This window comes from Sus scrofa, chromosome 18, assembly GCF_000003025.6.
Source record: "Sus scrofa isolate TJ Tabasco breed Duroc chromosome 18, Sscrofa11.1, whole genome shotgun sequence".
Classification (NCBI taxonomy): domain Eukaryota; kingdom Metazoa; phylum Chordata; class Mammalia; order Artiodactyla; family Suidae; genus Sus; species Sus scrofa.
Window position 1 is genome coordinate 10,628,270 of NC_010460.4, and position 13,225 is coordinate 10,641,494.

Here is a 13,225-nt window from a genome sequence, read left to right on the forward strand (position 1 = left end):
ACCCACTACCAGTTTGGGGATCAAAAACCAGTGCTGCCACAGTAAACAAGCAGGATCATTAACCCCACTGTGGCCACTGTGGAAACTCCTTGAATTATGCTTTTATTTATGAAGTTTATTGACCCTCTATCATCTTGGTTACAATATTTTATTCAGTTCTATAATATTTCATTTTAAATCTTAGTTCTGCTGCTTTTCATCCTAATAGAAACATTTGATGTAATTGTACCTCTCTCTCTTATTTATTTTAATCTGATGACTCAGCCAGTAGAGAATTAATCAGGTTAGCGTTTTCTTTGGCAATCTATCAGGGCTTCTGAGATGAAATTGTGCATCTCTAGGCTCCATGAATTCAACATACTCCAAAGTGAATGACTGACTTTCTCCAGATTTCTTCCTCCTTTTGTTTCTTTATTTTGGAGGGTCATTACCTGATGACTTACGCCAATCCTGCAGATTGTCCTGTGTTCTTTCTCTTATTCCTCTGTCAGATTGGTTACCCCATGTTAGAAAATTTTCCACCTTAAAAATCTCTCAGGAGTTCCCTGGTGGCTCAGTGGATTAAGGATCCGATGTTGTCACTGCTGTGCCCAGGTCCTGCTGTGGCATGGGTTCAGTCCCTACCTGCGAATTTCCGTACGCCATGGGAGAGTGGCCAAAAAAAAAAAAAAAAAAATCAGGAGTTCCATCATGGTGCAGTTGGTTAACCTATCCGAACTAGGAACCATGAGGTTGCGAGTTTGATCCCTGCCCTTGCTCAGTGGGTTAACGATCCGGCATTTGCCGTGAGCTATAGTGTAGGTCCAGACACAGCTCGGATCTGGTGTTGCTGTGGCTCTGGCGTAGACTGGCAGGCTACAGCTCTGATTCGACCCTAGCTGGGAACCTCTATATGCTGGCGGGAGCAGCCCAAGAATATGGCAAAAAAAAGAACAAAAAAAAAAAAAAAAAACAAAATTTTTAACCTTCTCTCCCCTTCTTTCCATCCCCAACCCACTGTCTTTTTCCAAAACCCTTATCACCTCTTGCATTTATGTCACAGATGCATAACTCAGTGTTTCCAAGTCGTGCCTCGAGAGTATGTTTGTAGGAGGTTGCGAGGTGACAAGCTGCTCCACTTCAACAATGGCAGCCGCAACTGTAAATTGGAAAGTGTTTATGGAAATATAGTTAATTTACAAAGGCTGTGATCATTTCTACTGTACAGCACAGTGACCCAGTCAGACACAGACACATATCCCTTCTCTCTCAGGTTCCTTTCCCACATGGATTGTCACAGAACACTGGCAGAAGTTTCCCTGTTTGGCCATGTCACTCCATATCCCTCAGTGTGCACATGCCCATCCCGGATCGCCAGTCCATCCCTCCCACCCCCCAACAGCCCCGTTGTAATTTTTTTTTTAATTTAATTTAAATTTAATTAATTAATTTATTTTTTTTCTTTTTTGCCAGTTCTTGGGCCACTCCCGAGGCATATGGAGGTTCCAGGCTAGGGTCGAATCAGAGCTGTAGCCGCCGGTCTAACACACAAGCCACAGCAATGCGGGATCTGAGCCGCGTTTCGACCTACACACAGCTCAAGGCAACACTGGATCCTGCGACCCACTGATCGAGGCCAGGGATCAAACCCGCAACCTCATGGCTCCTGGTCAGATTCGTTAACCACTGCACCATGACAGGAACTCCCCCCATTGTAATTTGTAATGGAATAGGTTTTTGCGGATGTTATTGAGCTCCTTTACCATCCTTCTCTCCCTCTGTGCTGCGTGTTGGCCTTTTGAAATGCAGACCTAATTGCCTTGCGTTTTCCTGCTATAACCTTCGTTAGTCCCCTTCATAGAGACTGGGCGTCCTAAACTCAACATCCCTACAGGGGTCAGAAGTGAGTTAAAGGTTAAAGGGAGCTGCGTGTAAAAGGAACGGGAAAGAGAGGAAGCACAGTGGCAAATTGTCCCACACGAAAGGGACAACTCCCTCTTATTTCCATGGGGAATCCTGGCCCGTTTGGAACCTGTTGTCCATTTGTCAAAAGAAGCCAGAGATCCAGATTTTTATGAGATATTTTCTGATTTTTAAAAATTTAACTTTTGCATTTTTTATTTTTATTTATTTATTTTTGTCTTTTTGCCTTTTCTAGGGCCTCACCATGGGCATAATGAAATTCGCAGGCTAGGGGTCCAATTGGGGCTGTAGCCACCGGCCTACGCCACAGCCACAGCAACGCCAGAATCCGAGCCGCTCTGCGAGGTACACCACCAGCTCACGGCAACGCCAGAGCCTTAAACCCACTGAGTGGAGGCAGGATCGAACCCACGACCTCATGGTTCCTAGTCGAATTCATTAACCACTGAGCCATGACGGGAACTCTGACTTCTGCATTTTTAAATTGTAGACTGATGTTTGTGTGTACTGGCCTACTTGTGGTTTTTAGAAATGTCCAGTTTTTATCTTGTGACTGTTTGTAAATGATGTTCTCTCAGTGTCACTCTCTCCCTCCTTCTGCCTCAAATAAACCTGGTGAAATGAGATTTTTCAAAAAGCCAGGTTAGCCTTTCCTGACCCCAAGAGAAAGTGGCTGTCTTAGGCTTCCCACAGCTCTGGCACTTTAACTACATCGTTTCAGTGCTGTGTGTTTGGGATTCCCTGCTTTGAGCAAAACAATTATTTATTCTTCTTGGTAATTACAACACCTGAGAGTTAAGTTATTTTTTGCTGTATAATGAATTAAACGCTGCGTTTGAATCTGTTGTAATCAGTATCATGTTTCTCTTCACCGATTGTTTTTTCTCCCCACGTATATATTTTAAATCTTCTCCCTGTATATATATATATAACAACATATTTTTTGGGAGGTCTTTTTAGGGCTGCACCCGCGGCATATGGAGGTTCCAGGCTAGGGTCAAATCCGGAGCTGTAGCCGCCGGCCTACGCCAGAGCCACAGCAACCCTGGATCCGAGCTGCATCTGCAACCTACACAGCTTTATGGCATCACCAGATCTTAACCCACTGAGGGAGGCCAGGGATCGAACCTGCAACCTCATGGTTTCCTAGTTGGATTCGTTAACCACTGAGCCACGATGGGAACTCCTATTTTTTAAAATTATAATATCCAAAAAATCTTTTTGGAGTTCCCTGGTGGCTCAGTGGGTAAAGGATCCTGTTGTTGTCACTGTTTGTGGCTCGGGTTGCTGCTGTGGTAGTGGGTTCCATCCCTGGCCCTGGGAAACTTTCGTTGTGCTATGTATGGGTGTTGGCCAAAAACTCCCAAAAACCAAAAAAAAAAAAAAAAAAAAAAAATCTTTTTTGGAGCTTCTGTGTGGCGAAACAGGATTGGTTGGCGTCTTGGGAGCCACGGGGGCATGGGCTTGATGCCTGGACCAATACAGTGGGTTAAGGATTCAGCCTTGCCGCAGCTGCAGCTTAGGTCACAGCTGTGGCTCCAATATGATCCCTGGCCCAGGAGCTCCATGTGCTGCAAAATGGCCAAAAATGACCAAAAAACTCACAAAACACAAAAAAACTTTTTCCCTAAGGAATGCGTTATATAATGTAAAACATCCTTTTGATGCTTCAACTTGAATTGCCTAGGTCTAAAATTAAATCTTTAAGACACGTTTATGTTACTAATCCTTTCATTAAGGAATCAAGTCTCTTCATTTCATGCTGTATCTCTTGATTTCTTTCATTATAATTTTTTTCATGTTTTTGTCAAGGTGTTAGATGTCCCTTATTACGTAAATTTCTTTCTTGGCTAAATGTGTCTGTATTTGCTACTCTCACTATGGGAATCTCTATCATTTATGCTGTTTGCGTTTCCATATTATCTGTGTTTAGGTGAATTATCTTTGTTCTAACAGTATTAGGTGGCGTGTTTTGAGTTTTTTTAAATATAAAATCATAGCTGCAAAAATATTTGTTCTCTCATGTATTTCTATTATGTCTTGGTGTTAAAATTGGGAGAAAAAAATTTGTGGGTATTCTTTCATTAAATATGAAGTTAGTTATTGGTTTTAAACAAATATTCTCTACTATACTAAGGGCAATAATATCTGCTATTCTTGGTTGTTGGAAGCTTTTGGAGGAATTGGTATCTTTTGATATAAATCATGTAATTTAAATCATTTAAATCACTTAATATGAGTATATTCATGGTTTTCATAATATTAAAAAAAACTTAAATTCTTGAATAAGCTCTGTTTGATAATAGCATATATTCTTTTAATGTTTTTTTCATATTTGTATAACTTTTATGTGTATGCTCTAAATATAAATAAAATTCATTTATGTTATATATATATGTAGTCATTCCTTTTTATTGCTATATTCTCAAAAATATAAATTTTGTTCTAACGTTCTGTTTTAAAGTTTCAGTAAATTGATTTGTAAAGTTATTATAATTTTACTAAATATTTTTCCAGCTTTCTTGAGATGTAAACTAACTAGCATTGTATAATGTTTAAGGTATACATTGCAAAGTGTTTATCACATAAGGTTAGTTAGCACACTTATCATTTCACCTTCCTTATTAATTTTAAAAGATATATTATTATATCCTTAAATTACTCTATTATTATTTAAGAGATGTTTTTCTAGAAGTTTTTTTTAATATAATAGATATATCATTGTGGAAATTTTTGGAAGAGTATAGTAATTAAGCATTAAGAAGGAAGACGTAATCACCCATAAAACCACCGGGTAGAGACAATCAGTATTAATAACTTGAGATATTTTTCAATCTTTTTTCATGTACAAATTCTTAAATATTGAGAGTATACTATAAATGTAATTTTGTTTATCTATTTTATTTTTTTGCCTTCTCTAAGCCCGCACCCGTGCATATGGAGGTTCCCAGCCTCGGGGTCCTAATGGGAGCTGTAGCCACCGACCTACGCCAGAGTCCCAGAATGCCAGATCTGAGCCGAGTCTGCGACCTACAACAACAGCTCACAGCATACAGCCGGATCCTTAACCCACTGAGCAAGGCAGGGATCGAACGTGCAACCTCATGCTTCCTAGGCAGATTTCTTAACACTGAGCCATGATGGGAACTCCCTAAATGTAATTTTATATTATGCTCTCTCCATTGATATCTTCCCACATAAGTGAAAGCATTCACAATTGTATTTGATCGCTGCATTATACTTTTATATACCATTTATTTAAGACCCATTGCTCTTGGCGGGCATTTATTATTTGCTGCATTTTCGTACTCTTGATTGTTTTAGAGCAGTTTTAGGTTATAACAAAATTGACAGGAAGGTACAGAGATTCTCATGTACCTCTGCTTCCACATAACAGAACCTCTCCATTATCAGCATCACTCACCAGAATGGCATAACTATTTAGCAAGGAAAACCTGCTTTGACACATCCTTATCACCCAAAGTCCGTAGTTTACCTTAGGGTTCCCTCTTTGTGTTGCATATTCTGTAGGTTTGGATAATGTATAATGACATGTGTCCATCGTTATAAATTATCATAGAGTATTTTTACCACCTTAAAAACCTCTGTGCTCTGCCTGTCATCTTCCCCTCCTCTACTTGACAAACACTGATCTTTTTATTGTTTCCATAAGTTTTCCTTTTTCCAGAATGTCATATAGTTGGAAATTATACAGTACGTAGTCTTTTTTATTTATTTTTTTTACTAAAAAAATTTTTTTAAGTAGGTAGTCTTTTTTTTTAATTTTATTTTATTTATATTATTATTATTTTTTGTCTTTCTGCCATTTCTTGGGCTGTTCCTGCAGATATGGAGGTTCCCAGGCTAGGGGTCCAATCGGAGCTGTAGCCACCGGCCTTACGCCAGAGCCACAGCAAGCGGGATCCGAGCCGCATCTGCAATCTACACCACAGCTCAGCGGCAACGCGGATCATCAACCCACAGAGCAGGGCCAGGGATCGAACTGCAACCTCATGGTTCCTAGTCGGATTTCGTTAACTACTGGGCACGACGGGAACTCCTAGGTAGTCTTTTTAGATTGGCTTCTTTCACTTAGTAACATGCATTTCTTTCCTCCATGTCTTTTGGGGGCTCATTTCTTTTAGTGTCTGAATAATACTTTATTGCCTGAATGTACCTCAGTTTATTTCGTTCACCTCCTGAAGGACATCTCAGTTGCCTCCAGGTTTTTGACAATTATGAACAAAATGGTGAATGTGCCTGTGAAGAATTTTGTGTGGACCTAAAGTTTTTCAGTTCTTTGGGTAAATACCAAGGAATATGATTGCTGAGTCACATGGTAAAGAGAATGTTTAGCTTTATAAGAAACCAACCAAACTCTTCCAAGGTGGCTATACCACCCTTATCTTATCTTATTGCGTTAGTGTGGGACTTTGGCTTTGATGTTAAAAAGAAATGCTGAAGAAGAGGACAGCCTTGTTCTTAAAACTTGGAGTTCTCATTGTTAAGTATGATGTTAGTGTAGGTTTTTTATAGACGATTTTTATAAAGTGAGAACATTTCCCTCCTACTTCTAGTTTACTGAGAGTTTTTAACACTGTTGGTTGGATTTGTCGAGTGCTTCTGTGCATCTATTGATATAATCATGTGAATTTTTTCTCCTTTCAGTCTGTCAATGTGTTGGATTACACTCACTGATGTTTAAAAGTTGACGCAGCCTTGCATATCTGTGATTAAATCCCACTTGGTCATGGTGTATAATTCTTTCAAACTGTTTGGGGTTCAATTTGTGAATATTTTTTGAGCACTTTTGCATCTGTGTTCATGGAGAGGATGCTCACAAGACTATGCTCGTGGGCTCTTTTCTCATCTTTTTTTTTTTTTTTTTGTCTTTTTTGCCTATTTCTTTGGCTACTCCCGCAGCATATGGAGGTTCAGGCTAGGGGTCCAGTCGGAGCTGTAGCCACTGGCCTACGCCAGACCAGAGCCACAGCAACGCGGGATGAGCCGAGTCTGCAGCCTATACCACAGCTCACGGGCAATGCGGATTGTTAACCCACTGAAGCAAGGGCAGGGACCGAACCGCAAACCTCATGTTCCTAGTCGGATTCGTTAACCACTGCGCCACAACGGGAACTCCCCTCTTATCATGTTTTTTATCTGGTTTTGGTATTAGGATAATGTTGGGCTCATAGAATGAGTTAGGGATTATTCCTTCTGCTTCTATTCTCTGAAAAAAGATGGTAAGACAGAATTGAGTACTTTCCACATCCATCACTTTTCTCATCTCAAGTTTGAAGCCAGGTTTGGATGTCATAGCAAATAGATTCCAACCATTTTGCCAGATGGAATCCAGCAGCCACTGGAGCTGGTTCTTGCAGGAAGGAAGGAGCATGAGGCAGCTATAAGGCAGACTAGGCAGGTCTCGTCCTTCTGTTCCAAGAGAAAGGCCGTGCAACATCTTTTACCTTTTTTTTTTCTTTTTTTTTTTTTTTTTTTTTGTCTTTTATCTTTTTAGGCTGCATTTGCGCATATGGAGGTTCCAGGCTAGGGGTGCAATCAGAGCTACAGTTGCCGGCCTACACACAGTCACATACGCCAGATCAAGCTGCGTCTGTGACCTCACATATCAAGCAACCTGGATCCTTAACCCACTGAGCAAGGCCAGGGATCAAACCCCCAACCTCATGGTTACTAGTCGGCTTTGTTCCACTGTGCCAATATGGGAACTCCCTGTTACCTTTTTTCTTTTTGTCCACACCATGGGCATGTGGAAGTTTTCCAGGCCAGGGATCAAACCTGCTGCACAGCACTGACAGTGCTGGTTCCTTACACTGCTAGGTTACCAGGGAACTCCTCTCTTTACCGTTAGTGTTTATGAGAATTTTTTGACATATCGAAATTTAACACTTTTACATTGTTAAACTTATTGAATCCCTTTTCTTTCTTTTTGTCTTTTAGGGCCACACCCACGGCATATGGGAGGTTCCAGGCTAGGGGTCCAGTTGGAGCTGTAGCTGCCAGCCTACACCACAGCCACAACAATGCAGGATCCAAGCCACATCTGTGACCTACACCACAGCTCATGGCAACGCCAGATCCTTGACCCACTGAGCGAGGCCAGGGCTTGAACCCGTGTCCTCATGGGTGCTAGTCAGATTCGTTAACTGCTGAACCACGATGGGAACTCCTGAATCTTTCTTTATGGTTTCTGCCCAAGTATCCTGGGTTCAGCCTCATCTTGTCGTATTAAACTACTTCACTGTTCTGTGAGCTGCACTTAGGCCTCTGTGAGTGATGCGTTGGCTGCACTTACGACAAGAGCCTGGCTTTTGGTCTAATCATCTGGGTTCGGACGGTGTGTGTCATGTGGCTCAAATCATGGCCACTTGGACACCCAGGGATCATGGACAAGCACAGCGGATGAGGCAGCAATGGCCCCTCGCGTCTTTTATGTGAAAATGCCTCATGATCCCTTTTTACCACTATCTTAAAGATACAGTACATACTGTAGACACCGTATACATACAAAAACCAGTGCGGGACACATTGTGATCTTGTGATTTATAATAAGAGTCACATATTTGGCTTCGTCTCTGCCTCAGACACAGAGCTTCTAAAACCCTTGGAATTCCTAAAAGTTGACAACGATAAAAAAACGTGACTTCCGTTTTGTTCCTGAAGTGACTTTTGGAAAACCCCTAGGTAACCTAGGCATGGAAGCTGGTTTCCAGAAGAACCCGTCATGTGATTGGAAGGTTGGCACTTTCAGTTCCACCCTTGCCTCCTGGGAGGCAAGAGGGGCTAGAAATTTGTGTGTGTGTGTTGTGTGTGTGTGTGTCTTTTTGCCTTTTCTAGGGCCACTCCCACGGTACATGGAGGTTCCCAAGCTAAGGGTCAAATCAGAGCTGCAGGCCGATGGCCTACACCACAGCTCACGGCAACGCTGGATCCTTAACCCACTGAGCAAGGTCAGGGATCGAACCCACAACCTCATGGTTCCTAGTCAGATGCGTTAACCACTGAACTCCGAGGGGCTAGAAATTGAGTTCACTTACCGGTGGCCAGTGATTTAATCAGCCATGCCATTGTAAAGAAGCCTCCATAAAAATCCAGAAGGATGGCTTCAGAGAGCTTTGGGGTTTGTGACATGTGGGGATTTGGGGAGAGTGGCACCCAGAAGGTGCGTGGATGCTCCAAGCCCTTTCCCACGTACCCTCCCCAGCCTCTCTCCCATCCAGCTGCTGCGAGTTATATCCGTTTGTAACAATCTAGTGAGTAACATGTTTCTCTGAGGTCTGCGAGTCTTTCTAGCAAATTAATTGAACCCAAGGGAGAGTTTGCGCTAGGTCAGATGCACAGGTGACAACCTGGACATGTGATCTGCAACCTGTAGGATCTGACATTGTCTCCAAGTCTGTCTCCTCGAAGTCATTGTCGGAATTGTGTTAAACTTGGGAATTGGAAAATGGGGTGTTGGAAAGCACATACATTGGAAATAGGAAGATTTGTTGGGGGTTCCCTGGTGGCTCTGTGTAACAAGCCTGACTAGTGTCCATCAAGACGTGGGTTTGATCCCTGGCCTCGCTCCCTTGTTTAAGGATCCGGGGTTGCTGTGAGCTGCAATGTAGGTTGCAGACATAGTTCGGATCTGGCGTTGCTTTGGTGTAGGCTGGTGGCTACAGCTCCAATTCGACTCATAGCGTGGGAACTTCTATATGCTGTGGGTGCGGCCCTAAAAAGACAGAAAAAAAAAAAAAAAAAACAAAAGGAAAAGGAAACTTGTTATGCTGATACATTTGAAAACTTACATGAAATGGACACATTTCTAGAATAAATGTGACTTGTCAAAATTGATTCAAGAAGAAAGAGAAAGTTAGAATCAGTTTTCTTAAAAATAAAGGCATTAAAATAGAAATGTAAAAAACTCATGAAACAATATCAGTGAAGTCTTCTGCAAGATGATATTAAGCTCAAATGGTCTTATTGCTCTGCTCTAACAAATCTTGAAGAAGTAGGTCTAGGGTCTATTTTCTTTTTTCTTTTTTTTAATAACTTACTGATCACTTAGTATGTACCAGGCAGGTGGTGAAACACTGTACAGGCACCATGTCATTCAATCACTGTATAAGGTAGAAGGGATTTATCGCATCACAACATGTGTGAAAAGCCTAACGCCGACGGGCGCTACGGTTAAGACCTCATGGATTCTGCAGATAGACTTGAGTCTAATTCCTGATTTTGCCCATTAAAACCTCTCTGTAGCACTGACTCAGGTTGGAGCCTACAGGGCAACTGGGAAATATTTCTCAACATATAAAACACAGTATTTTGTTTTGTTTTGTTTTTTTGGCTATGTGAGCTGCATATGGAAGTTCCCAGGCCAGGCATCAAACCAGTGCCACAGCAGTGACTTAAGCTGCTACAGTGACAACACTGGATCCTTAACCTACTCTGCCACGAGAGAACTCCAAAACACAGTATTTTGTGACATGGCTATCAAATTTCTTTTTCTTTTCACTTTTTCCCCCATGTTTCCTCTCTCTCTTTTTGGCATTACCGGAGGATATTTGACTTAATGATGTCGTATTAGTTTCAGGTGTACAGCAAAGTGAATCAATTATTAGGACCTGTTTTCTTTGATCTCTGGTACATTCTGGAAACAGAATCATGCTGTTTAATGAAAGTAGTTTATATTTTTTAAGATCTGATGGTACAAGCCTCTGTGCCCATTACTCTTTTTCACATTTTTTTCTTTTAACCGATTCTCATTTGTTTCCTTTTTCAGATAAGCTTTAGAATTGTTTAAATTCCTAAAACTATTTTATAGGAATTCTTTGGAGGAGGTAGGATTGGCACTAAAATTATGAGTTCATTTTAGAAAACGGGCATCACAGTTATAGGTAGGATACCATTTTTTGCCTTATTGATTGAAATATCATTGATGCACAGTATTATGTTAGTTTCACATGTACACATTATGAAGTGATCATCACAGTAAGTCTAACATCTGTCTTTGTATAAAGTTATTACAGTATTTCTAACCATATTCCTGATACTGTATGTTACAGCCCCATGACTTGTTTGTTTGTTTGTTTTTTAGGGCTGCACTTGCGGCACATGGATGTTCCCAGGCTAAGGGGTCAAATCAGAGCTGCAGCTGCTGGCCTACGCCACAGCCACAGCAATGTGGGATCTGAGCCCCGTCTATGACCTACACCACAGCTCATGGCAACACCAGACCCCGGACCCACTGAGTGAGGCCAGGGATTGAACCCATGTCCTCATGGATACTAGTCAGATTCGTTTCCACTGCACAGCAATGGGAACTCCCCCATGACTTGTTTTCTAAAGAAAGCTTGTACCTCTTAATTTCCTTCACCCATTCCGCCCGTCCCTCCCTCTTCTCCCCTCTGGCAACCACCCATAGTTCTCGGATACCATCTTGTTTTAAACCAGGTCGTTTGTGTCCAGCAGAATTGCCCACATTTTAGGTTCAGATAATTGTGTGCCTCTAATGTCATTTGCCACATTCCTCTGTACCCTGAATGGACATAAATTGATAGTTAGGTCTGAGCCGTGATTGGATTTAGGCTTGATTTTCGTGGCAGTAAGTTTTTTGGATAATGTGGTTTACTCTTAGGGTGAGGAACAGACCCTGCTTGGACCAAGGCGTTTCCATCCATGGGGGCTTTCACGCTGAAACCAGGGAAGTTGTATTTCCTTCTTCTTCTTCTTCTTCTTTTTTTTTTTGCCATTTCTTGGGCCGTTCCTGCGGCATAGGAAGGTTTCCAGGCTAGAGGTCCATTCGGAGCTGTAGCCGCTGACCTACACCACAGCCACAGCAACGCGGGATCCGAGCCGCATCTGCACCCTACACCACAGCTCACGGCAACGCCTAGTCCTTAACTCACTGAGCAAGGCCAGGGATTGAACCAGCAACCTCATGGTTCCCAGTTGGATTCGTCTTTAGTGCGCCATCACGGGGACTCCATGTCTGGTCATTTTTTATGTGTGTGAGGTCCAGATTGACTAGTGGTTTCGGGACTGACCGCCCGCTCCACCATTATAAAGTTCCCCATCGGGAGGGTCTTGGTTTGCCTGGGACAGACCCGATTTACATTAGTTGTCCCAATGCCAGTGTTGAAGGTGCTCCCCAGAAAATGCCCTGGTCTGATGAACTGTGTGTTCATGCTGTTTGTCCAAGTCGGTTTCCCAGTGGAGCCTGCCATTGGGATGTAGGTGCATGTCATATACTGAAGGACGGATGCTTGGGGAAAATCTGTAAGGTTAAAAAAAAAGGGAAGGAAGCGCTCCAGGCAAGGTGAAGGGGAGATGTGGGTGGAGGAACTGCTACATACAAAGCCATCTTTCACCCAGTGATTTTAACAGCTCTTGAGGGTCAGAAGATGTTTAGAGAAGCTGTCCTTTCTTGCCTTAAGAGATACAGTGAAAATGAATGTTGCAAGTGTTGCCTCCTTTCTGTACCAGGTCTGTTTGCTCTACAACAAAGGCGAAGCCCTGTATGGTTACTGCAACCTCAAGGATAAATGCAACAAGTTTCATGTGTGCAAGTTGTTTGTCAGGGGAGAGTGCAGGCTGCAGAAATGCAAGCGATCCCATCAGCTCATTCACTCTGCAGCCCTGAAGATGCTGCAGGACCAAGGACTGAATATTTCAAGTGTTGTTAATTTTCAGATAATTTCTACCTACAAGCACGTGAAGCTGCACAAGATGCTTGAAAATAAAGGTGAGACTCTCGGAGATAGACAAAGTGTTGTCAGTAATGTAGTTCTGACCTGAAAGTGAGTCTGGGTAGAAAGCGCTTAGTGGGTTAATTGCTGCTCTGTTATTCGGGAAGCTTCATCAGTCAACATTCTGTGATCTGGAACTGTGATTCTAACCAAAGGCGGGGAAGGATGGTGTTTATTTTCAGCGCTGCCAGCTAATGGCTTCTGCCCAAGTGTTTGAACAGTGTAGCTTCTTCATAAATCGGGGTCAGAAAGTAGGAAGTAGAGTCTAAACAGTCTCTTGTTAGGAAAAAAGAGGTGGGATGTGGGCTAGTTACTAGAAAGGTAAGGATATTGGAAGGATGGCTTCCTTTTATTAAAGTGAGTTCTTTTTCCTTTTAAATTTTTAACCACATTACAGAAGAATTTGGAAAATAGAGAGTAGAAATAAAAATCACATATGATTCCACTCACTCTAATCCACAGTAATTGTTACCATTTAATTATAGGCTTTTCAGTCCTGTTACTAAAAAATACGAGCAGTCTAAGTCTGCTTTAGTTTAATATCTTTCATTTTCACATTATACAACTTC